This window comes from Rhincodon typus, chromosome 4 (genome assembly GCF_021869965.1).
Source record: "Rhincodon typus isolate 14 chromosome 4, sRhiTyp1.1, whole genome shotgun sequence".
NCBI classification, from domain to species: domain Eukaryota; kingdom Metazoa; phylum Chordata; class Chondrichthyes; order Orectolobiformes; family Rhincodontidae; genus Rhincodon; species Rhincodon typus.
The window spans coordinates 89,804,308-89,832,240 of record NC_063335.1 but is presented as its reverse complement, the minus strand read 5'-3'; the positions used below and the strand labels follow the sequence as shown (position 1 = coordinate 89,832,240).

Below are 27,933 nucleotides of genomic sequence, written 5' to 3'. Positions count from 1 at the left end.
GTAGCCATTTTGCTCATGGTAAGTGCTCACATTAGCTAATTTTTCTTGGCTGTCAGTTTAGGGAATAAATATTGGCTAAATTCCAAACAAACAGACGTTTCTGCATTATTTCCAAACGTCAAGTAGTATGATTAATTCTGCTCCTCACTTGTATTACACTATAAAAGAAACTTCAGTGCTACAAGACAGTCCGGACATCCATAAATTGAGAATGACTCTCTAGAAATGCAATTTTTATTTCCCTGAAATAGTACCATATAGACCACTGGAAAAGATAATAACATAACATCTCGATCCTCAATACTGCATTGACAACACCATCCGAGAGGTTGCACACTAGTGCTGGAGTGCAACTTGGACCAAATGAACGCGTTTTTAAATCAAGTAATCTGGAAAATGTTTTCGGGAGGGACCAGTTAAAATAAACAGCGTAGATCGAAGACAATGATAGGAAATGGCTACATTCCTGGCAACATGTGAAATATAAATTGCACATTTACGAGGTAAATAGTGGAACAGTTCAATCTACTGAACATTACAGGAAATAATTTAAGACTGACTGTTTTCAGAACAAAATTAAATTGTATTAAAGGGACTTAATCGCTTTCATTACAGTGCAAGAGTAAACTGGACAGACTAAATACACACCCTGCTTGGTTGCAAAGTCCTCCTCATTACATCTGGATAACCTCTGCCAATATTGGGAGGTACATACTGCACACTAGTCAAAACAAAAATTAAGTCTCCAAATCATATCTTACAGGCAACATAGCAGAATCCTCCATCACCAACCTTGTGTACATCTGCTCCACAGAAGGACAGTCTCAGAGAGAGTGGGAGCTCTCAGCATTAACTCTGAATTCCACAAGGTTTTATGGCATCTGGACAAATCTGGGCAAGGAAACCTCCTTCAACTGATGAATCAGTACTTCTCCATATTGAACACCACTGAGAAATACCGAGCACAGTAATCACACAAAATACATTCTGGATCAGGGACATCAACACCCATTATGAAGAGTGGATCAACAGTACTCGTACTAACAGAGATGAAGATCCATCTTAATATTGATATTTTCCTACATCCTCTTGTGTGGCATTACCACCTTTTGAAATACAATAGACTCAGAACAATCCAGCAGCTCACCCCTACTTTCTAAAAGACAAGGAAGGATGAATATCAAATGCTAGTTTGCTAATAACGCTCTCAGCCAATGAATGAATTAAAAAATTAGTTTAAATTTTATTGTCAGTATACAATGTTTGGGAGAATTTCTTTTCTCTCTTTCTTTCATTCAAGGGGATATGGGCATGACAGGAAAGACCAGCATCCATTGCTCATTCCTAACTATCTTGGAAAAGTTAGTAGTGAGTTGCCTTCTTGAACTGCTGCACCACTCAGTACCTCAAGGAGAAACTATTGCAACTCGGCATTGAAAAATTAATAACTAATATATGCAAAGTTTGATTTATAGTCACGTAGGGGGGAGTAATCTCACATTTATAATAAAGGAAACTGTAACTGTTCTCAATGATCCAAGATGGAGGAGTATAAACAGACAGAATTTTCCTGCTTCTATTATTCAGCAAGCTTTGCTGGCAAAGACACATTTATATTCACCAGCTGAGGGTAGGAGTCAGTTTAATTTTGGTGGCGATTGAACATTCATTGTCGAGACTCTTATTAAGAAGAATCACTAGTTGAGTGAGAGAGCTGCTACCACTTGCAGACATATACAATAGCATTGGCTAGCTCCACTGAAAAAGAAAGGGAAGATTAAATAATGCAAATATAACAAAAGAACATACATGCCATCGTGGCTTCTCCTTAAAACTTCAACTTTGCCAACATCCTAGAGAAGTTTCAGAATCGGGAACATATATTCCAAAATAATGTCAATTGCAAACACTCCAACGCTAACCTGTTCCCATGCCAGACTATATAAGTGTGGGATTTTCCCCTCACTGAAATGAGACTATTCTCATGCTGTTGGCAGCAATGCTTATTAAAAATGGAGTGCTTTTTTTTTTTAACATGTACTGATATCATAATAGTACTGGACAGAGCCTGACGCTCTCTAGACCACGTATTTATACTTCCAGTATCAATGATTTTAGGAAAATACTGAGCCATCACTTATCTTCCACATGAACAATGAAGGGAATTTCCTAGCATCTGATGTAGTTGGTTCATGTTAATATTTCATACCATGTCAACAGACCTTGCATACAGTAACCAAACCATATTTCTCATGCGTGAAATTAATCAGGTAAACTAGCCACGAGCAATGTCCCATTCCACATTTGACATACCTTATGGCTGCGTCAATTAAAAATGATCAGAGGTTGGAAGTAATTTAGTCATGTGCTTTCCCACCCCTCTTTAGGGAGGCATAGATGTCACTGCCAATGCTTGCATTCGAGCCCTTGTGACAGATGTGACAAGTCACCTTCTTGGCTTACTGCAGTTTGAGGGGGAGGGATTTGAGTCAGAAACAATTATGCTAAGCTTGCATAGGGGTTATTACAAAATAATGATGGTAGAATGGCTTGGAGTAGACTGGGAAAGGAGTTTAGTAGCAAAGACATTTGAGGAACATTGGCAGACTATTTAAGAAAATAGTCCACGGCTCACAGCAAAGATATACTCCACAGACAAAGAAAGAATCTTGGAAGGTTCATGGTTAACCAGGGAAGTTAAGGCTTGCATTACATTGAAAGAAAAAAAAATCAATGTAGCAAATATTAGTGGGTAAACCAGAGGATTGGGAACATTGTTAAAACCAATAAAAGACAACCAAAAGAAGTAGCAAGGTGAGTAAGGTAGTAAGTAGTATGTTAGTAAGGTAAGATCACATGGAATCCAGGAAGAGTTAGCCGATTAGATACAAAATTGGCTTGCTGGTTGGGGACAGAGGGTGATAGCAGACGGTTGCTGTTTAGACTGGAGGCCTGTGACCAGCATTATGCCGCAAGGATCGGTGCTGGGTCCACTGTTGTTTATCATTTGTATAAACGATCTGGATGAGAATACAGGAGACATGGTTAGCAAGCTTGAGGATGACACCAAAATTGATTGTATAGTGGACTGTGAAGGAGGTTATCTACAACAGGATCTTGATCAATTGGGCCAATGGTTGAGGAATGGCAGGTGGAATTTAATTTTAATGAATACAAAGTGTTGCATTTTGGTAAGACAAAGCAGGGCAGGACTTACACAGTTAATGGTAGGGACCTGGGTAGTATTGTCGAACAGAGGACTGAGGGATGCAGGTACATCGTTCCTTTAAAGTGGCGTCACAAGTGGACACAGTGGTGAAGAAGGCATTTGGCATGTTTGCCTTCATAGGTCAGAGCATGGAGTGCTGGAGGTGGGACGACATGTTAAGGCTGTACAAGACAGTGGTAAGGCCACATCTGGAGCACTGCGTACAATTCTGGTCACCCTGATAATAGGAAGGATATTATTAAACTGGAAAAGGTGCAAAAAAGATTTACAAGGATGTGATAGAGAATGGAGGTTTGGGTTATAAGAAGTGGCTGGATAGGCTCAGATATTTTTGTGTGGAGGGTGAGAGGCTGAGCAGTGACCTTATAGAGGTTTACAAAATCATGAGGGGCAAGATAAGGTGAATAGCCAAGGTCTTTTCCCAGGGTAGGGGAGTCCAAAGCTAGAGGGCACAAGTTTAAGGTGAGTCATAGAGATCTACAGCATGAAATGGGCCCTTCAGCCCAAATTGCCCACGCCACCTAGTTTTCAAAATTAAACTAGCCCCATTTGCCTGCGTTTGGTCCATAACCCTCCATTCCTATCCCATCTATGTACCCGTCGAAATGTTTCTTAAATGACAAAACTGTGTTTGCTTCCACCACTACCTCTGACAGCCCGTTCCACACAGTGTGTGTGTGAAAAAATTGCTCCTCTGGACCCTTTTGTGTCTCTTTCCTCACCACAGCCTAAGATTCCACAGAGAGGAAGGGAGTGGGTGACAACCAAACAGAGCAAGAGGACTAGACTGCCAATCCAAGAGTCTTCTCTGGCCATTCCTCTGTAAAATAGATATATCACTTTGGATACTGTTAAGGGAATGGCCTCTCAGGCAAAAGCAACAACACCCAAATTCATTGCACCATTGTGGTCTCAGCTGTACAGGCAAGGAGCAAAACATGTGGGAAAGTAATCATTTCAGGGGATTCAAGTGCAAGGGGAATAGGCATTTCTGTGGCTGCAAATGGACTCCAGGATGGTACGTTGCCTCCTGTTGCTTGAGTGAAGGATGTCTCAGAGAGGGTACAGGACATTGTGGAAGGGAAGGGTAAACAGCCAGTGGTTGCCGTACACATTTGTACCAATGACATAGGTAACAAAAGGGATGAGGTCCTAAAAGCAGGCTATAGGGAGGTAGGAAGTAAACTGAAAATTAGGATGTCAAAATTAGTGATCTCAGCATTACAGGGATGTGCTAGTCAGAGTAGAAATAGCAGGAAACCAAACAAAAAAAAACTGTCGATGCTAGGAATCAGAAACAAAAACAGAAATTACTGGAAAAACACAGTAGGCCCAGCAGCACTGCAGAAAGAGAAAACAGAGCCAACCGTCCCAGGCTCTGAAGGGTCATTGGACCCAAAATGTCGACTCTGTCCTCCCTCCACAGATGCCGATGGACCAGCTGCAACAAACCACCCCCCACCCCACCCCCCAGCAAACCCTGTCGACATAGCAAGATATATCACATGAATACACGGCTGAGATGGTGCAAGGAAGAGTTTCAGATTACTGTGGCAACAGGACCAAGCCTGGGCTGGTGAAACTAGTACTGCTGGACAGGGTTCACCTGGCAGGACTGGCGCTGACACTCTGGCTGGAAAAACTTCAAATTAAACTGGCAAGGGGATGGGAATCCATGCAAGGAGTCAGAGGAAAGGGAATCAGGGACAAGGACAAAAGACAGCAAGAGGAATAAGAAAAGTGACAAGACAAAACAAAAATCAGTCGCCAAGATCAAACAGAGCCACAGTGAAAAATATTTGGATAGGACAAGTAATGTTACAAAGACAAACCTTGAGGCTTTGTGCCTTAATTCACAGAGCATTCATAATAAAATGGATAAATTAATCACACAAATCGTGAAAACAGGTATGATATAGTTAGGATTATGGAGACATGGATGAAGGATGAATAGGGATGGGAAGAGAATTCATTATTTAGGAAGAGGGGAAAATTTTAAAATTGACTTGCCGGGCAACTTATTCACACAGTGGGTGGTTAATATATGGAGCAAGCTACCAAAGGAAGTGGTAGAGGCAAGTACAATTACAACATTTAAAAGACCTTTGGACCAGTACATGGATAGGAAAGGTTTAGAGGGACATTGGCCAAATGCAGGCAAACGGGTCTAGTTCAATTTTGGAAACCTGGTCAGCATGGATGAATAGAACTGAAGGGTCTCATTCAGTGTTGTATTACTATGACTCTAAAAGGGAGAAAACAAACTGTGAGGTTCAACTTGCAAGTAATATCAAGGTGGACAGCAAGAGCTTCTTTACATATATAAAATGGAAGCGAGAAGCCAAAGTAACCATAGGTCACTTAGAGAATGAGGCTAGGGAAATAATAATGGATGGAAATGACAGAGGAGTTGAATAAATAGTCTGCAACAATCTTCACTAGAAGGCATTAATAGCGTTCCAAAATTTTTAAATATGCAAGGGTAAAAGGACAGGAAATAAAGACAATATTTACCACCAAAAAAATTTGGAAGGGTAACTATTGAGGCTAAAGTCCCCCAGACCTGATGGGATGCATCCTAGGATATTAAAGCAGGTAGCTACGGAGATAGTGGATGCACTGGACATGATCTTCCAGGAATTGTTAGATTCTGGAAAGGCCCACCAGATTGGAAAACTGCCAATGTAACAGTTTTAATTAAAAAGGAAAAGAGTTTCAGAAGGCATATGATAAGGTATCACACATTTTGGCTAATTAATAAGATAGGAGCCTGTAATGTCCAAGGAAATATATTAGCATGGACAGACAACTAACTAACCAATAGAAGGCAAGAGTGTGGCAATGATGGGTCATTTTCAGGATGGCAACCTGTGGAATATGACAAGGGTCAGTGGTGGGATCAAAATTATTTGCTTTGCATATTAGTGGTTTGGATAAGGAAAGTGAGTGCACCATAGCCAAGTTTGTGGAAAGCACAAACATAGGTGGGAAGGCAAGTGGTAAGGATGACACAGAGTCTGCAGAGGGATATAAACAGTTTAACGAAGTGTGCAAAAACTTGGCAGATGGAAAAAAAAAGGGAAAATGTGATTTTGGCATGAAGAACAGAGAGACTCATTTTTATTTATATCAAGAAAGACTACAGGAATTTACAGAAAAGGGAATCCTCGAGCATGGATCATAAAAATATACATACAAGTTCAGTAGGTAGTAAGGAAGCAAATGGAATGCTGGCCTTTATTTCAAAGGGAATGAAGTATAAATGTAGAAACATTTTGCTAAAACAAGGCAAGGCACTAGACGTACAAGCATAGAGATGTACAGCAAGGAAACAGGCCCTTCGGTCCAGCTCGTCCATGCCGACCAGATATCCTCGATAAATCTAGTCCCATTTGCCAGCATTTGGCCCATATCCCGAAACCCTTCCTCTTCATATAGCCATCCAGATGTCTTTTAAATGTTGTCATTGTACCAGCCTCCACCACTTCCTTTGGTAGCTCATTTCATTCATGCACCACCCTCTGCATGAAAAATTGCCCATTAGGTCCCTTTTAAGTCCTTCCCCTCTCAGCTTAAACCTATGTCCTCGACTCTTTGACTCCCCCACCCCACGGACAAGACTTTGTCTGTTTACCCTATCCATGCCCCTCATGATTTTATAAATCTCTGTAAGGTTCACTCCTCAGCCTTCAATACTCGCAGGGAAAATAGCCTCAGCCTATTCAGCCTCTCCCTATAGCTTGAACGCTCTAACCCTGGCAACATCCTTGTCAATTTTTCTGAACTCTTTCATGTTTCACAACATCCTTCCTATAGTAGGGTGACCAGAATTGCACACAGTATTCCAAAAGTGACCAAACCAATGTCCTGTACAAACGCAACATGACCTCCCAACTCCTATATTCAATGCACCATCCAAAAAGGCAACAATAGCAAATGCTTTCTTCACTATCCTATTTATCTGTCAGACCACAGCTGGAATATGCTAAACACTTTTGGTTCCGTTATGTAAGGAAATATATAATTGTATTGGAGGCAGTCTTAGAAGGTTCACTAAGCTAATACCGGGAATGGAAAGACTGTTCTTAAGAGAAGAGATTGTGTCAAAGAGGGCCTGTACTCATTGGAATCTAGAAGATTAAGAAGCAACCTTATTGAAACATGAGATTGTTAGTGGATTTGACAGCGAAAAGATTGTTTCCCCTTGTGACATAGCCTAAGGCCAGAGGGCTGAATCTCAGAATTAAGGGTTGCACATTTAAGACAGAGATGAGGAGGATTTTCTTCTCTTGGAGGGTTGTGAATCTGTGAAATTCTTTACTGCAAGAGGTTTGCCAAGACTGGATTGTTAAGTATATCCAAAGCTGAGATAGAGGGATTTTTAATCAGTAAATGAATCAAGGGTTATTGAGAAAACAGAAGAGTAGCATTGAGGATTATCAGATTAGCCACGATCTCATTGAATGGTAGAACAGATTTGATGGGCTGAACTGCCTGAACACAAGACTTCTGCTCCTTCTTATGGGCTTATACAGGCCATGAAACTGAGTCAGTATTCCAGGATTTTGACACAGCAACAAGGATAAAAACCAACAGTTCCAAGTCAAGGCGATGTATGACTTGGGAGGGAATTTGAAGGTGTTGGTGTTCGCGTGCATCTGTCAGTTTTTCTTTGAGCCAACAGAGATTACAGTTTTAGAGCAGTTATTGAAGGAGCGTTACCAAGTTTGTGGCAGTGCATTTTGCACATGGTACGCACAGCTGCCACTGTGCATAATGACATTCAGAGTGAATGTTTAATAGGATTGATGATTGCCAATCAAATTGCCTTCAGGTAAGTGTGAGAGCAGATTTAATGGGCCAACCACTGCTTCTCAGATTGCTTTTGATCAACTGGTTATGTTCAAGGATGAACTGTGTGAATTTGAAGATTAAATTGATTAAATTTTTGCTCTTTGATCAGAATAAGACTGCCCTCTCATTCCTCCCCAAAACAATTTTCACATTTTACAACTGACCTGTCACTGTCTTACCCTGGCAGGCGATGTCCTTCAGATCCATACACTACATTGAGGCCCAGTGTGCCTCTTCAAGTAGATTCAAAGACCACACAAGTTTACGTGAAGAGAAATTTGGAGTCAACCCAATGATCTGGTCAACATTTCTCCCTCAGAGATAAACAGATAAACTGTTCATTGATCTCATTGCAGGATGTTGCTGTGGCAAAATGGCTATTGCATTTTGTGATAGTAAGGAACAAAGTTATTGTGTATTAAATATAAATTCATAACAAATTATTCTAAGGTTTTGAAATGGGATTATAGGTTTACACCAAAAGTTAAGTCTATTGCCATTATGAACGAGCTGTTAACACCAAAATGTCAATATCCAGGGAGGATCTACCAACTTGTCCACCTAAAGGAAGTTTGCTTGATTTTGCAATTGTCCAGATATTTGCTCTGCATGTGACTGAAAGAGAACTAACTTCAACAAGTATATGGATAAATATACCATCCCCAATGTCATTAAACCCTTTTGACCTCATTGTCACAATGTCCCAGACAACACCAACACCATCCCTGGATGTGTCCTGGCCCACCAGCAGGACAGACTCAGCAGAAGTGAAGACCAAGTGGTATACAGTCTGGAAGGAATTGCCCTGATAGTGCTCAACATTAACTCTGGGGCCCATGAAATCTCATGGCTTCAGGTTAAACAAGAGAAAGGAAGCCTCCTGCTGATTACCACATACCATCCTCCATTGGCTGATGAATTACTACTCCTCAGTACAAAGGAAGTGCTGACAGTGGCAAGGGCATTAAATGTACTCTGGGTGCGAGAGGAGGAGCTTGGCAGCATCTCTACTGACGAAGCTGGTTGGGTCCTAATGAACACAACTGATAGACTACTCAACCTCATCCTTACTAATCTACTGGTTCCAGATGCATCTGTCCAATAATCTCCATCATGTTGTGTGGCAATAACACCATGCCAAATGGGACAGACCGGAAACAGATCTAGCAACTCAAGATTGGGCATCCATAAGGCACTGTGGACCATTAACAGCAGCAGAATTGTACTCCAGCACAATCTGCAGCCTCTTGGCTGTGAGTATTCCCTAGTCAACGTTACCATCAAGCCAGGGGATCAATGGGAAGTGGAGGTGAGCATGCCAGGATCAGCACCAGGCATACTTGAAAATGAGGTATCAACCTGGTGAAGGTGCCAAACAGGACTACTTTCTTGCCAAACAGCATAAGCAGCATGTGACAGAAACTGCTAAGCAATCCCATAACCAATCAATCAGGTCTAAACGCTGCAGTCCTGCCACACCCTGTCATGAATGAAGGTGCACAATTAAAGAACTCATTACAGGAGGAGGAGGAGGATCCACAAATATTCGCATCCTCAAAGATAGAAGAACTCAACACATCCGTGCAAATATAAGGCTGAAGCATTAGCAGTAATCCTCAGCCAGAAGTGCCAAGTGGATGATCCATCTCAGCCTCTTCCAGCGGTCCCCAGCATTACAGATACGAGTCTTCAGCAATTATGATTCACTCCATATAATATCAAGAAGTGGAGGCAGCGGATACTTTCAAATCTGTGGATTCTAACAAAAGTCCGGCAACAGTACTGAAGACTTATGCTTGAGAACTTGCTGTCCCATAGTCTTCCAGTACAACCATGTGTTAATCCTGTATACCAAAAGCAGGAGGATTCCAACCTGGCTAATCATCGCCCCATCAGTCTACTGTTGATCATCAGTAAAGTGATGGACGGTGTCATCAGTAGTGCTATCAAGCAGCATCTGCTCAGCGATGTGCAGTTTTGGGTTCCACCAGGGCTACTCAGCTCCTGACCTCATTACAGCCTTGGTTCAAATATTAAAGGAGGAAGTTTTGGATATTTGAAAATTGCATTACGATGGATAAGTCCCTAGGGCCAGATGGGATCTATCCATTGGGAGAGGCAAGGGAAGAAATAGTTGGGACATTAGCAGATATCTTCACATCCTCCTTGACCACAGGTAAGGGTTCCAGACGACTGGAGATTAGCCAACGTTGTTCTTTTGTTTAAGGAAGGAAGTAGGGATAATCCAGGAAATTATAGGATGGTGAGTCTGACATCTGTGGTGGGGAAGCTCTTGGAGACGATACCGAGGGACAGGATATACACACATTTGGAAGAAAATGGACATTTAGTGACAGGCAGCATGGTTTCATACGGGGAAGGTCATGTCTCATCAACCTGATTGAATTTTTTGAAGAGGTGACAAAGATAATTGATGATGGAAGAGCTGTGGATGTAGTTTATATGGACTTTAAAATGCATTTGATAAGGTCCCACGTGGCAGATTGGAACAAAAACTAAAATCAGGTAAGGATGTACCTTAAAAATAAAATCACATGGGATTTGGGGTGGGTTGGCTAGGTTGATACAAAACTGGCTTAGTCATAGAAGGCAGAGGGTAGCGGTGGTAGGGTGGTTTTCAGAATGGAGACTGGTAACTAGTGGTGTTCCACAGGGATCTGTCTTAGGTCCTCTGTTGTTTGTAGTATACATCAATGATCTGGAGGAAAACATGGGTGCTCTGATTAGTAAGTTTGCAGATGACACAAAGATTTGTGGCGTTGCTGATAGTGCTGACAATTGTGAAAAGATACAACAGGATATAGATAGATTGGTGACTTGGGCACAGAAAGGGCAGATTGAGTTTAATCCAGACAAATGTGAGGTGATACCTTTTGGAAGATCGAATTTAGGTGTGAATTATACTGTTAATGGCAGAACCCTTAGGAGTATTAACATACAGATGGATCTGAGTGTGAAGGTCCACACTTCTCCAAAAGTGGCAGCACAGGTGGCCAAGGTGATTAAGAAGGCATATGGCATGCTTGCCTCCAGCGGCCAGTGCACAGAGTACAAGAGTTGTTAGGCTACGTTTGGAGTCGTGTGTGCAGTTTTGGTTGCCACATTACCAGAAGGACGTGGAAACTTTGGAGAGAGTGCAGAGAAGGTTCACCAGGATGTTGCCTGGTCTGGAGGGCATTCGCGAGGAGGAAAGATTAAAAAGACTAGGACTGCTTTCACTGGAAAGACGGTGGCTGAGATGAGACCTGATAGAGGTCTACAAAATTATGAGATGCATAGATAAGGTGGATAGTCAGAGGCTTTTTCCCCAACGTTGAAGTTTCAATTCCAAGGGGGCACAGGTTCAAGGTGAGAGCGCTAAAGTTTAAGGAGATGTGCAAGGAAAGTTTTTCACACAGCGAGTGGTAGAAGCCTGGAATGCACTGCCAGACGTGGTGGTAGTGGAAGAAGGCACATGGGCGATATTTAAGAGGCATTTGGACGGTTACATGAATAGGGAGGAAATAGAGGGATACGGACCGAATAAAGGCAGAAGGTTTGTTTTTTCAGTTTAGTCAGAGAATGATGATCGGCACAGGCTTGGAGGGCTAAAGGACCTGTTCCTGTGCTGTACTTCTCCTTTATTCTTCTGTTCTTTATGGGCAAAAGAGCTAAATTCCAGAAGTGAAGTGAGAGTGATTGCCCTTCACATTAAGACTGCATTCAATTGAATGCCCTAGAAAAACTGAAATCAATGAGAATCAGGGGTCAAACTCTCCCTTGGTTAGAGTCATACAGGGCACATAAGAAGAGAGTCATAGTTGTTGATCAGTCATCACAGCTCTAGGATGTCTCTGCAGAAGATCCTCAGGGTGGTGTCCTAGGTCCAAGTATCTTCAGCTGCTTTTTCAATGACCTTCCATCCATCCTAAGGTCAGAAATGGGGATGTTCACTGATGATTGCACAATGTTCAGCACCATTTGCAACACCTCAGATATTGAGGAAACCCATGTTCAAATGCAACAAGGTCGGGACAATATCCAAGCTTGGGCTGTCAAATGGCAAGTAACATGTGCGCTACACAAGTGCCAGGCAATGACCATCTTCACTAAGAAACAACCTAATCACCACCCCTTGATATTCAGTGTTGTTACCATCAATAATCTCCCTCCATCAACATTCTGAGAGCAAAAGCTCAACTGGAGTCACTAGATAAGCAATGTATGGGGGCACGGTGGCTCAGTGGTTGGCACTGCTGCCTCACAGTGCCAGAGACCCGGGTTCAATTCCAGCCTCAGATGACTGTCAGCGTGGGGTTTGCACATTCTCCCTGTGTCTGCGTAGGTTTCCTCCCACAGTCCAAAGATGTACAGGTTAGGTGGACTGGCCATACTAAATTGCCATGGGTAAAGCAGGGTTTCAGGGACTGGGATCCTATTTGGAGGGTTGGTGTAGACTTGACAGACCAAATGGCCTGCTTCCACACTGTGGACATTTAATGACTCTATGTTATAGACACAGTGGCCACAAAAGCAAATCAGAGGCTAGGAATACTGCAGCAAGTAACTCAACTCCTGACTCCCCAAAGCTGTCCACCATCTGCAAGGCACAAATCAGCAGTATGATGGAGTATTCCCCACTTGCCCAGACGGGTGCAAGTCCAGCAGCACTCATGAATCTCAACACCATCCAGTACAAAGCAGCCCGCCTAATTGGTACCACGCTCAAGCATCCGTCCACCTCTGATGCCGAGTAGCAGCAGTGTGTACTATTCACAAGATGCAGTGTGGAAATTCACCAAAGATCTGCAGGTAGCCCATTCCAAACCTATGACCACTTCCAAACAATTGGTCAAGGGGAACAGATACATGGAATACCACCACCTGCAAGCTCCCCTTCAAGCCACTTACCATCCTTACTTCAAAATATATCGCTGTTCCTTCAGCGTCACTGGGTCAAAGTTTTGGAATTCCCTCCAAAGGGTACTGTGTGTTAACCTACAGCACGTGCACTGCAGCGGTTCAAGAAGGCAGCTTCATCATCACCTTCTCAAGGGCAACTAGGGACAGCTACTAAATGCTGGCCAGCCAGGGATACCCACATCCCACAAGTTGAAAAAACATGAGCCCAGAGTGCATTACTACTTGCCTGATAATTTTCTCTTCCCAAATACAAGGGTTTCAACTATTGATCTAACTCAAAATCTATGGGTGATAGAGAAGAAAAGGAGGTGAGAGAGAAACAAAATTAGAGATTGGAGTACAGTGGAGAAAACAGGCAACCAAAAACAAAGGGAGAAGCGGCAGTTACAAAACGGAAAAGAAAATGGAAGACAGAACACAAGCAACAAAAGGGAAATCCACCTCCTCTGATTATTGAAGTGGTTTTCTATTCGGTGTATTCTCAAGACGGTCTATTGCCCACGAGATGCTGGCAATTATTGTGTCATGTATTATTCAGCAATCCCTGGCCGAGTGTAATTCAAGCTGATGTTTGGAAAACTTCAACCAATTATAAAGCAAGTCTGCAAATGACCACATCCAATTGTATGCAGCAAGAAGGATTAGAAATTGGGAGTGGGAAAGGGGAAAGGTATGGAATCTCACCTTGGATGAGGGTACAAAGGTAAGATCATGAAACAAGCTGGGGAAGGTAGCAATATGTATTTGATAATTATACACAGAAAGGTCCAAGGGGAAGGGGTGAGAAGTGAGAAGGGGGGATAACTAACATTATTTAAAAATAATTAACACAGGTTCCAAAATAGAAACCTTAAATACTTAACTACTAATTAGTAAGCCATTTACAGATTTTTTCCAAGAGTAAACACTGCCAAGTACTCGGTCCTTGTTTTCTAAGTGTTCATGATCAGCTCCTGTAGTTCAGCTATGCACCCTACCTAGTGCATGCTGATAGAGAGCCAATAAAGATCAAGCCAAGAAAAATAGAAGGGCAAAGATAAAGGTTGTTAAGATTAGAGAGGTAGGGTGTTTGGGAGTTGGTGGGATTGGGGGTGAGGGATGGTGGAGAACAGGAAGAGACAATGACATAGATAATGCGTTTATGAAGAGCTGCAAAGATAAATAGGGTCCTGTGTCAGTGTATGTGTCCATTTACAAACAGGGATTAAGCTTGTGGACTGTAGAAGCAAATAAACATGTCTGACTTCAGTTAATAGTCCAACAGTTTCGCCATCAAAATTGATTTTGAACTCCTAAATCAGCAGATTAGACTTTGATATGGTTGACCAGAAATGGCCATATTCATTCAGGAGCACAACTTAAATGGTCATAGAATTAATAACATTTATCTACAAATCTGGCAGTTACCAACAATTGCGTTTCCTTTTTTTTAAGGTTCTATTTCCCAAGTCAGGACAGTATTTGCCAACAATGGATGTAATCACAGCTGCCTCACCATCTGGAAATTGCCGTTGATGTATCATGTTTTTCCCTTCATTGTTCTGGCTCACATGATTTCAATCTTACTCTGTCTTATGAAAAATTAATGCTGCAAATAATATAGCACACAGGATGAATGGCCACATAGGCAAGCTGTCAAAACAATCCTGGATTCTGCGGAATCCCACTGCAGTAAGCGCATGCATGTTCAGGGGGCAGAGGAGTGTTCTGGAGATTGCAGTGAAGTAAATAAAAATTGAGAATTAGCAATTTGTGCCTTGATGAAATTGCATTTATCCAATGCCTATAACAGGAGTTCAGGACATCCCAATCCTATTCCCATACCACCACCCTCTCAGAGGCCACTGATTTTTGCTCACAGTAAGTGAAGTATTTTCTGAAGTGTAATAAGCAACACTAAATAAGCACCCTCACACAGAAATTCAATATATAATGAATAAATTTATTTTAGATGCCCCCCAATTTAGATTTGCTTGAGCAATGTGTATTGTACATGCAATTTGACTTCCGTCCTACACAAAATGCTGAGTTCTTGATGCCTCCATAACAACATAGATACAGGTAGTAAACATTCAGGGGATCAGTTGGCTGGATGGCTGGTTTTCAATGCAGAATGTAGCCAATAGCTTGAGTTCAATTCCTGCACCAGCCAAGGTTACCAGGAAGGTTACTCTCTCTCAACCTCTCCTCTCACCTGAGGTGCAGTGGCCCTCAGGTTAAACCACCACTTCTAATTAGAGAACAGCCTTGTGGTCTGGTAGGTCTATGACAACTTTACCTATATCCTATGAACACATGAGAAAATGAATCACATGTAGCAGTTGGACGGGTGGAACAGTGTCCCAGGAGAGAACTGTGGTGAATATTACTGACTAATTCAAATTCATGCCAGGATTGAGGACATAACCAAGACTGACAGTCTAGTTCAGTCCTTAGTCACAGCGACATTGTGATGAAAAACTCTAGTCTCCTCCACCTGGGAAGCAGATACTAACAACATATATAAACCTAGGGACAAACCTGCAGTGTGTATCCTTCCAAAGTTATACTAAGATGTGATGAATTTCTACAGCAAGGTTATGCATAGTTGCTTATTCATTTTATGAGAAGAGATACATACACATACAAAAAAATTGTGTACATACATATCTTCAACAAATGTTTCCATTCTTACCCCATTCCCCAACTCTCAACTCTTACCTGCGAGGTGTTTTCACTTCTGGGTCTCTACTCCGCAGCTGGGGCATTTGTTGAAGGGGAGACCTGCTATACAATGACTGTAACATTGCAGTAAACCTGACTGTCACCCTCGGCTGAGGTAAGGAATCACAGGAAAACTTAGAAATTCAATGAACTCGGCTATGTACTGATTTGACAAAAGTTAGCATCAGAAAATTATGGGAAGTTATTCAAAGATTCTTTCTGCAACATCAAATTATTTGTGCTGACCTTATTGTGACATTACTGAATCCACTTATGACTAATCTACTTTTTACTTCCAACAATTTGAACAGTTCCTCCACAAGCAGTGAAAAGTCACCATATTCTAAGGGCAGTTAAAAATGCCTTCTCAGCCAATCAACAGTTTAAAGATATGCATTTGTAAAAGGTCAGCCAAATAACAAAACTTTCTAAAAGAGGGTCAAATATTGCTGAAAAAGACATTTCGTTGCCGTTTTCATCTTGCACTTATCAGGACATTGGGAAGACAGAAAGCTTTAACATGTGCCACTTTTTAACTATAGTCAAGTTCTGTTCTACCAAATGACTAAGACAAATATCAAATAGTCAGTCCAAACATTATTCAGAGATGCTCCAGGCCACGCATTTACACTATAAACACCAGAGTCTTGACAAATGATTCAGGGGGAATTCAAAAGCCTGGATCAGTGTTCCAGACAAATTTCAACTCTCACACATGGCAGTTGGAAAATTTGAAATTATTTTCAAAGTCTGCAACAGAATGCTACCTGGACAACTCATCTAGGCACTATTTGGTGCCAGACTTGTTCATGCTTGCACACCTATCTAATCCCATGCTCTATCCAGCTCTCAATCCCACCTGCCCTGGACTGGCTTTAACCACCCAAGGCCCAAAGCAACCAACCAGAAACGCAGAGACTGTCAGTTTTGGGACAACATACCTATACTATTTTAATGTGACACACGAATGTAACAATCAATTTGTTGCTTAACAGGTTAACAAAATAAGGAAATGAGTAGTCATTTGGCCAACTGAGTAAATGCAGTAAGTTCTTGTGAAAGAAAATTATTTTTCTCTGTTTTCAATCTGTGGCAAATTAGCTCAACCAACCCATATGAGCCGTTACAACTCACTGGGGTTGTGATTTTCACTGGAAATCAAGTCCCGCTATTCCATGAATCAGCATAAATATAGGAAGATTTAGTCAAACTATTCAAAGTTTTCAATTCACCTGACTGACAAACTCAGGTTAAAAGAGAACACTCACCACATTTTGAACTGAGCATAGAAGTAAGTATTATAAGCAAACTGTCTTTAACCAATGACAATTAAAAGAGACAAGACATAGATATTAAAAATGGAAAATGAAGAAAATAAAAATCACAGTAACAGTTTAATAGCCATCTGGACCATAGGAGCTCATCAGATGTTTCTTTTGGTTTATTCTGATTCTTTTTAGTGTGCTGTTGTTGTTTGTTTATACACTGCTACTCTTGTTTACTGGTTGGGAATTCATCCTTTCATTGTCTTTTAAGGCATTATTTCTCCTTCAGCAGAGGATTTGCAGGGACTTTTTGGTGTTTTCAAATGCGTGTGAGAGAGAGAGGCAGACAGAGACAGAGCAACACAAAGGTTTTCTGATACTCTCACTTAGCAGGCTGCATTGGTCCCACACAAGCCAGTCACCAGATCAAGAACCAATCAAGACATTGTTGTCAAGCTATTAGCCCCTCAGTTAAACTCATCAGCTCCGTGGAGGCTACTTTTGCTCTCATTGTTCCAGAGGAAAGCAACACTGTGTACAAATCACACTGTGCTCCATTATACATGATTTTTAAAAATTGCAGCCTGTTCTTTTTTACATAAAAAAGTATCTTCCATTTTTAGTCCACAGTGCAAAACTGAAGGAAATAAAAATACATGGTTTTTACGATGTAAATTTGCTACATAAACAACCTCGGAACCCATTAAGCTGGAAAGAAAAATGGAAAAAATATCACAAGACAAGGGACATGCAGGAGAGAAAAGTGCAAGTGCATTTTTCAGATAGATCAGCAAGGTCAGTGCAGTCTGACATTCCAAATACTAAACCTTTCCAATAAAAACAACTCATTTTTAATAAACAATAAGACAGTTTCACTTTATCACCATATAAAACTGACACTGGTCAAGTACACAGTCAGGAAAACAATGTAATCTTTTGACATTCAGATCCAGGGATAGTGGGAAGCAAGCCATTTCAGCTTTTTTGGAAATACAGAGAGGCATTCCTGCCAGTGTCCTGCTAAAAGCACAGAAACATAAACTGCTGACAGACACCCGCAAGAAGATCTGCAGTTCTCTTCATTATAAATAAATCCAAATGAGAGTAGTTGATAGCAATGGGTGGAATTCTCATTAGTTTTCAACCTCGAGTTAGATTTTCCCTCTTCATTGAATGAGCTACCTACACATAAATCTACAGGTGTTACAGTAAGCTAACTGACCATTCAGCCCAACCTGTACATGTCAGCATTCACTTCATCCTAATCATATTTGCCCACTCTACTCCCATATCCTTTCATCTATTTTTCCATTTGTCTTCAAATCCAAACTAACTTCAAAGCATTCACAGCTTCTGCTTCAACCACAAAACCTGGAAGTGAATTCCATACAGACAAAAGAATGTGTTAAGTGGCATCAAAATCCTGGAATTCCTTTCCATACAGCTTTGTGCATCTACATACAGCACGTGGAATCCAACAGTTCAAGAAGGCAGCTCACCACCACCTTTTCAAGGGCAACTATGGACTGGCAGTAAATGCTAACCTATTTAAACCAATGTCCCACAAGTGAATTAAAAAAGTGTCTCCTGCTCTTTCGAAATGTTTTGGATGCAACCTTGCATCATGGCACCACTAAAATGTTCTGCTTTTATCAAAACGTATCCCATATGTTCATAATTTTATACACTAAATTACACCTTTTAACATGGATTAATATGAATTGTTGTAATAAAAAAAGTTCCAAACCTATCTTCATATCTCTATTCTCATCCTAGTTGGTCTTCAGAGTACTCTCTTTAAAGTCAGTCCAATACTGAAAACAATACATTAACTAAATGTTTGTATTGGCTTGCATTATCTTTTAAATTTGATATTCTATAATTCAGGATAAAAATCAAAATTAGCTTCTTTTTCTGGTCTTCTCAATCAAATGTGCTGTTTTTAATGTGCTAGGAAGTTGTACTCTGAAGTCCTCATGCTCTTCCAAAGTACCAAGCCTTTTTCAATTCAGATTACAACTGATATTTTTTAAAATCTAAAATAACTTCACCGCAGACCTACTGACATGGAATTACATGAGCTTCTTTGAGAGACTTTCAAAATATTCTGCATAACTCATTTAACTCTATAACCAAGTCATAAGAGGGAAAAGGATTGATTCCTGTCAAACACCTAAATACTGCCAACCACTCTGGAAAACTGATACTAGCCTATCTGTTTTCTTCTTTTTAACAACGTTCAATTCACTTCGTTATTTATCCTTTGTTCATATCCTCTCAATTCTCTCTACTAATCTCCAACCTGAAAGCTGATTAAAGACTTTCTTAAGATTTGTATAAACCACATCGAATGCGTTTCCCTAAAATGAATATTACCTCCTTGAACAATTCTATTAAGTTTCTTGAGCCCAACTGCCCATTTGAAAAATGTGTGGTGTTTTCCCTTCCTAACAGCATTGTAGGCAGGGATGCAATTGCTCAAAAATGCATCTCCCCACCACCTTCTCAACAGCAATTAGAAATAGGCAACAACTGTTGGGACTACTCAGCAATGCCCACATCCTGTGAAAGAATATTAAAAAATTTTTAAACCGCCAGTTTTTCTAGATGTATTTTATTTCATTTTTAGACACGCTAAAATTTCCATGACCACAAATGGCAAACTGATCTACAATGACTTGGACTTCCTTTCTACAAATAGATATGACAATGACAACTCAGCAGTCCTCCAGTACACATCCACTCAGTACAAGCACAAAACATAATTGCTAGGGCCTCTGCTGTTTCCTTCTTCAGTGTCCTAGGATGTATCTCTTCAGATAAGGTCTCCCTTCAGACCAACTAATTTTCATAAAATATCCTTTATCAATCATAACATATGCTCACCTCACTCTCAATCTTCTTCAGAATTCACCTGTTCTTGCAACATCTATTATTAACAGATCAACAGATGTCTCCTTTGAGTTCTCAGCTTATTCTAATAGTTATCTTTTTACAAATATATTTATGAAATACTTGAAGTTCCTTTTGATGAGTTTTGAATTATTTCCCTCATTAAATCTTTCACCTCGGTAAGTCAAAAGTTGTAAATCCAAGTCTCACTTCAGAATGCAAACACATAACACAGACTGATCTTTTTAGTGCAACACCACTAAGGAACATATGTGGCACAGCTGAAGCGTTAAAACTGTATTTCTTAACATGTAAATGTTGAAGATCTGATATCACTAATCTCCCGGGGTCCTGGTATACTCTTCTCTCTGGGCTGGACTAGAGAAAATGTTTCAAACATTACTGAAGAGGGCACGATGCAGAAATCTTGTGTCGTGCACTGAAATGTAGGAATGTCAAATTTCAAGTGATCACACCAACTTACATTACAGAAGCAAAGTATGGAAAGTGAATATTGAGTGGCAAGGTGCTGCTATTGAGAAAGCAATTGTGAACTACGGTAAACGTTTTATTAACCGGGACCTATGAGACCAGGAGTGTGCTATTTGATCAAACTTGCCACATAATCAATGTAAAAACACATACACTAAGTAAAAGAAACACAATGCAGAGGGCATATATATCACTGTTATACTTCATCTGCTAGTCAGAGTAGAAATGAAAGAATAGGCAGAATAAATGAGTGGCTTGAGAGATGGTGCAGGAGGGAGGGGCTCAGATTTTTGGGACATTGGGACCGGTTCCGGGGGAGGTGGGACTATTACAAATCAGACAGTCTACACCTGGGCAGGACTGGAACCAATGTCCTAGGGGGTGCTTTTGCTAACACTGTTGGGGAGGGTTTAAACTAATGTGGCAGGGGGATGGGAGTGAAATGAGGAGATTAGTGGACAGTAAGGAGGTAGTAACTAAAGACTGTAAGGAACTAGATAATGAAGTCAGTGTGACTAAGGGGAAGAGTAGGCAGAGAGCAGATGAAGAACGCTTGGGGACAGGTGGTCTGAGGTGCATTTGTTTTAATGCGAGAAGTGTAGTAAGTAAGGCAGATGAACTTAGGGCTTGGATTAGTACCTGCGAGTATAATATTATTGCTATTACTGAGACTTGGTTGAGGGAAGGGCAAGATTGGCAACTAAATATCCCAGGATATAGATGCTTCAGGCGGGATAGAGAGGGAGGTAAAAGGGGTGGAGGAGTTGCATTACTGGTCAAAGAGGATATCACAGCTGTGCTGAAGGAGGGCACTATGGAGGACTCGAGCAGTGAGGCAATATGGGCAGAGCTCAGAAATAGGAAGGGTGTGGTAACAATGTTGGGGCTCTACTACAGGCCTCCCAATAGCGAGCGAGAGATAGAGGTACAAATATGTAGACAGATTATGGAACGATGTAGGAGCAACAGGGTGGTAGCGATGGGAGATTTTAATTTTTCCAACATTGACTGGGATTCACTTAGTGTTAGGGGTTCAGATGGAGCAGAATTTGTAAGGAGCATCCAGGAGGGTTTTATGGAGCAGTCTGTAAATAGTCCAAATCAGGAAGGGGCCATACTGGACCTGGTGTTGGGCAATGAGCCCGGCCAGGTGGTTGAAGTTTCAGTAGGGGATTACTTTGGGAACAGTGATCACAATTCCGTAAGTTTTACAATACTCATGGGCAAAGACGAGAGTGGTCCTAAAGGAAGAGTGCTAAATTGGGGGAAGGCCAACTATAGCAAGATTCGGCAGGAGCTGGGGAATGTGGATTGGGAGCAGCTGTTTGAGGGTAAATCCACATTTGATATGTGGGAGGCTTCTAAAGAGAGGTTGATTAGAGTGCAGGACAGACATGTCCCTGTGAAAATGAGGGATAGAAAGGGCAAGATTAGGGAACCATGGATGACAGGTGAAATTGTGAGACTAACAAAGAGGAAAAAGGAAGCATACATAAGGTCTAGGCGACTGAAAACAGACAAAGCTTTGGAAGAATATCGGGAAAGTAGGACCAATCTGAAACGAGGAATTAAGAGGGCTAAAAGGGGTCATGAAATATCTTTAGCAAACAGGGTTAAGGAAAATCCCAAAGCCTTTTATTCATACGTAAGGAACAAGAGGGTAACTAGAGAAAGGGTTGGCCCACTCAAGGACAAAGGAGGGAGGTTATGCGAGGAGTCAGAGAAAACTAGTGAGACTCTTAATGAGTACTTTGCGTCGGTATTCACTGAGGAGAGAGACATGATGGATGTTAAGGTTAGAGATAGATGTTTGATTACTCTAGGTCAAGTCGGCATGGGGGGGGGGGTGCGGTGTTGGGTATTCTAAAAGGCGTGAGGGTGGACAAGTCCCCAGGTCCGGATGGGATCTATCCTAGCTTACTGAGGGAAGCGAGAGGAAATAGCTGGGGCCTTAACAGATATCTTTGCAGCATCCTTTAGCACGTTTGAGGTCCCAGAGGACTGGAGAATTGCTAATGTTGTCCCCTTGTTTAAGGAGGGTAGCAAGAATAATCCAGGTAATTATAGACCGGTGAGCCTGACGTCAGTGGTGGGGAAGCTGCTGGAGAAGATACTGAGGGATAGGATCTATTTACATTTGGAAGAAAATGGGCTGATTAGTGATAGGCAGCATGGTTTTGTGCAGGGAAGGTCTTGTCTTACCAACTTGATAGAATCCTTTGAGGAAGTGACAAAGTTGATAGATGAGCGAAGGGCTGTAGATGTCATATACATGGACTTCAGTAAGGCGTTTGATAAGGTTCCCCATGGTAGGCTGATGGAGAAAGTGAAGTTGCATGGGGTCCAGGGTGTACTAGCTGGATGGAGAGAGATCTGGCTGGGCAACAGGAGACGGAGAGTTGTAGTGGAAGGGAGTTTCTCAAAATGGAGAACTGTGACCAGTGGTGTTCCACAGGGATCCGTGTTGGGACCACTGTTGTTTGTGATGTACATAGATGATCTGGAGGAAGGTATAGATGGTCTGATTAGTAAGTTTGCAGATGACACTAAGATTGGTGGAGTAGCAGATAGTGAAGGGGACTGTCGGAGAATGCAGCAGAATATAGATAGATTGGAGAGTTGGGCGGAGAAATGGCAGATGGAGTTCAATCCAGGCAAATGCGAGGTGATGCATTTTGGAAGATCCAATTCAAGAGCAAACTATACGGTAAATGGAAAAGCCCTGGGGAAAATTGATGCACACAGAGATCTGGGTGTTCAGGTCCATTGTACCCTGAAGGTGGCAATGCAGGTCGATAGAGTAGTCAAGAAGGCATATGGCATGCTTTAATTTATTGGACGGGGTACTGAGTACAAGAGTTGGCAGGTCATGTTACAGCTGTATAGGACTTTGGTTCGACCACATTTGGAATACTGCATACAGTTCTGGTCGCCACATTACCAAAAGGATGTGGATGATTTGGACAGGGTGCAGAGGAGGTTCACCAGGATGTTGCCTGGTATGGAGGGCGCTAGCTATGAAGAAAGCTTGAGTAGATTAGGACTATTTACATTAGAAAGACGGAGGTTGAGGGGGGACCTGATTGAGGTCTACAAAATCATGAGAGGTATGGACAGGGTGGATGGCAAGAAGCTTTTTTCCCCCAGAGTGGGGGACTCAATTACCAGGGGTCACGATTTCAAGGTGAGAGGGGAAAAGTTTAAGGGAGATATGCGTGGAAAGTTCTTTATGCAGAGGGTGGTGGGTGCCTGGAACGCGTTGCCAGCGGAGGTGGTAGAGGCGGGCACGATAGCGTCATTTAAGATGTATCTAGACAGATACATGAATGGGCAGGGAGCAGAGGGATACAGATCCCTGGAAAGTAGGTGACAGGTTTAGATAGAGGATCCAAATCGGCGCAGGCTTGGAGGGCCGAAGGGCCTGTTCCTGTGCTGTAATTTTCTTTGTTCTTTGTTCTTTATGTACAATATAAATCATTTAAACAATAATACAACTTTGCCTTAAATAAAAGTTACTGCAGAGAACCTTCTCACTTGCATTCTCAACTGACTACTCCGACATTGTGGTAGATCATGGTATTCGAGAAGAAATTGACTCGAAATTGAATCAACTGTTGATATTTTGTGTGGCCATTTGATTGAACAAGTATACTTACATTCAGGTAAATAAATTAAACTATAATAATTGGACAGAATAATACAGTAAACTTTGTTTTAACTGGCACACTGAATAAACTGACAAAAATTATATACCACCAAGTTTACTGTATCTCCCAAGCTCCAGTGTAACTCAAGAACACAACCCTGTAACTTGCAAAGAGCAAGTCCTTGAAAGTCCATCACTCCTAACAAGTGTACAGGAGACACAACATAGTTGATGGGTTATCTTAAATTGGTTGTTTATGTACCAAGCATAGCATTCAGATTGTTCAGAAAGTACTGCCCAGATGTAAAATCATTCCCAACAAAAGACATTTTGCTTTGGGCTTTCTAAGTACTGGCTCGTTGAGCACAGTCTTTTCTCTACGGACTACAAGCAACTAAAAGAACATGCTGCTTGATTTGATCCCTATTACTGCCAATCATTGGATTGCACAGTTAAGTACCTAACATTACATCATTACTGAAATTTATACACAATGTTGCTCAATGATGTGATGTCTTTTTGGACTTAGAGCAGCATTCCGTTAGTGGAAAATAACACTTGTGTAGGCACTACATAACAGCAGTGTGAAGTGGCTTGCTCATTTTGATATGTTTTTCAAATTTTGAGATACTTTGAGTTAATTATTTCCTGCAGTAAGGGAAATGCCTGTTCTTAAAAATAGCTCAGCCACTTTCCAAACAAATGGTAGTGGAAATCAGTAACTCTCCTCTCGAAAAAGCTATTTATGCAGGATCATCTGTAATTTTATTTGGTAAGGAATCAAGGGATATGCTTCAAACATGGTCAAATGGAATTGATGTCAAGATTAGTCCTGATATAACTTCGGGAGAACAGGTTCGAAGGCCTAAATGTTTTATCCTTGTTTTTAATTCACAGCATATATCAAATTTAAAATTGATGTTATTATTTATCTCATTCTTGCTTGTCGAATATTAATGACTTAGAATTTCTGTTGCATTTGCCAATCATACATTTCAAAAGAACTTCATTGCTGGAGGCCATTCCATCCATCAAGTTCATGCCATCTCTCTATACAGCAATCCAGTCAGTCCCACTAACCTGCTTTATGCCTGCACCTGTAATATTTCCCTCCAATTTTCTTTTGAAATCATTGATGGTCTCCATTTTCATCACCATCCATGTAGGCAATGAAACATTCCAGGTTTTTAACATTCACTGCATAAGAAGTATTTCCCCCTATATCTTTTGCCCAAAACCTTAAATATGACTCAGTTGGAACCAAGAACTTTGGACAAGAACTAGCTTACCTAAACCTGATAATTTTGTACACCTCCATCTAAATCTTCCTTTAATTTTGTTCGTTCCAGAACATTTGCAGCTTTTCCACATACTAAAATATTCAGCACTTCAAGTGTTCCCTCGATAATGCACTATACAATGAAATACACTAGACAAAAGGCAGAAACAATACTGAGATGTGACATGTTGTCACATAAAACCAAGTTCTTTATTTATTTTCCAACATTTGTTGATATTGATGTTGAGCTGTACTAAGGACACTTCACACAACACATAATAGTTCAGAAGCATTCTGATCAATCCAAAAAAGTTAGCAGGCACTAATGTACTCATTAGTCTCCAGGCAATCCTCTTAACATTAAGTAAATATTAATCAACAGTCCAGTTCAAACTTGATTATCCCACAGATTTTCTCTGCTCCATGCTTCAAGTCATTTAACTTGTTGAATAGCAACGAAGGTAAACCTTCATCCCCTTGTTTCGGTGGACACTACCCATGTAAGATTTGACTGTGTCATTCTTCTGAATCTCAACTATGCATCTAGTCCTTGTTTAACATTCACCTAAGGTAATGGAGTTGAAGGAGCTCATTCAGCTCATGCTAGCTTTTTCATCTTGAAAAAGCTTTCACCCCTCTTGGGTCATAAGAGTCAAGTGTCTTATATAATTTCAGGGTAGCCATTTCCAGTACTAAATTTAGGAATCCAATGAGTGTCTTGATCAGACGGAAGTTTGTCTTTTACTGATGTGAACCCATTTCTTTGGTGCAAATTTTCCACATCCAGTTTCTTAGCCTTTAAAGATTTAACAGAAGAGTTTCTTTTATCTCTCTTCTTAAACCATGCTACCTTGTGTGCTTGATTCTTGTGTGCCGTGCTCCCCTTGCACCTTGACAACCAAACATTAATCAATGCTGAAAATATGGTCTTGTGTGGTTTTCGCATAACTTCCAACAGCAACTTGTATTTATATTGCATCTTATTATACTAAAATGTCCCAAAGTGTTCACAGAAGTATTATCAAACAACATTTCACACTGAGCTACAAAGATTATGTTCAAGCAAATAACCAACAGCTTGGCCAATGAGCTAGATTTCAAAGAAAGTCTTATGGAAGGAAAAAGACGACAGTGGAGATGTTTAAGAAACATCATGGCAACTGAAAGCACAATGGAATCGTCTAGACTAAACAGGATAGGCCATTGAGATACGAAAGCAAGGTTGAGGAATTTTAAACTGAGGAATTGCTTAACTGGGAGTATCAGCCAATGAGTACAGAGATTTTGGACTTGTGCACTTTAAGATAAAATAAACAGAATTTGGATGACATGTTTACATTGGATTGCACCTCGCAGACTGATCGAGACAGTACACTGAAATAGACCACTCTAGAAATAACAAAGGCATGGATAAGAATTTCAGTAGCAGGAACAAATGAGAGGCGTTGTGGAGGTGGAAACAGGCAGTCTCTGTGATCATATGGATGCATAGTCAGAAGGTTATCTCCAGATCAAGTAAGACACCAACATTGAGAACAGATTGGTTCAGTCTCAGACAACTGTCAATGAGAGGGACAGAGTCAACAGCTAGGAAAAAGAGCTTGTGATGGATCTGAAGACAATCGCTTCAGTCTTCAATTCTCCTGGCATTTAGTTGGAGGAAATTTCTACTCATCCATTACTGAATGCTGTACAAGCATTTAGAGATAATGGAACAAGGGTGGCAGTCAAGTGCCATCACCAGAACTGGCAAAAGTGCCATTCTTTGGATAAGGTAAATTCACACTATGTTATTCAAACCAGGAGATAGGATGGATATTTAATATTGCACGGCACAACTGAACTGGAGGAGTTCTGGTCATTATCCTTCCTTCACCATGTGGTTTGTAAACCACACAGTTTCTGCTTATCCAAAATAGGAGACAAAGTCTTTTACCCATTGTGTATAAATTCTATGGTCCAGGATTCTGGCTTAAGGCCAGTTTTAAGTTTAAGCAGATAAGTATCCTCACCTGAAAGGCCACTCACTTGTGAAACCATGTATAACAAAGGAAATGGATTGCACTGGAATGCAAGCATACAGGCACTCCCCAACTCCAACTCCCTCCGAAGATAGCAAGAACTGCAGATGCTGGAATCAGAGTCAACACAGTATGGAGCTGCAGGAACACAGCAGGCCAGGCAGCATCTGAGGAGCAGGGTTGGGACCTGAAATGTCAACTTTCCTGCTCGTCTGATGCTGCCTGGCCTGCTGTGTTCCTCCAGCTCCATACTGTGTTGTCTCCAACTTCCTCCCACTTAGCTTGCAAGGTGAGAAATCCTGTATCCTACTGCAAGTTCACAATAATACATTTTTGTGGATCTGTATAAAGTCAGTTCTACATCACAATGAAGTTGGCAAAAGGGAAACTTATACACAATGCTTTCATAGGAAAACATACCATGTTTAAATAGAAAGTTCAAAATCCATCATCAACATTTTTGCTGTACGCTAAACAGCTACTCACCAAAAATATTTTGACTTAGGATAACCACAAGTTTCCTTTTCATACTCTATATAGCAGCAAATTCTCACGTCACTATGAATTTACAACACTGACAAACTTCTGATGGGAAACTCTGGGTTCTGTTTTTAAAAAAAGTAGCTAGC

General features: G+C 41.1%; 1 protein-coding gene across 1 annotated transcript in view; it reads right to left on the bottom strand.

The window, feature by feature from the left end:
- The window catches only part of ccdc12 (coiled-coil domain containing 12), a 76,315-nt gene that overhangs the window by 30,822 nt on the left and 17,560 nt on the right, over positions 1-27,933 (bottom strand). The gene's annotated exons all lie outside the window — the stretch shown is intronic.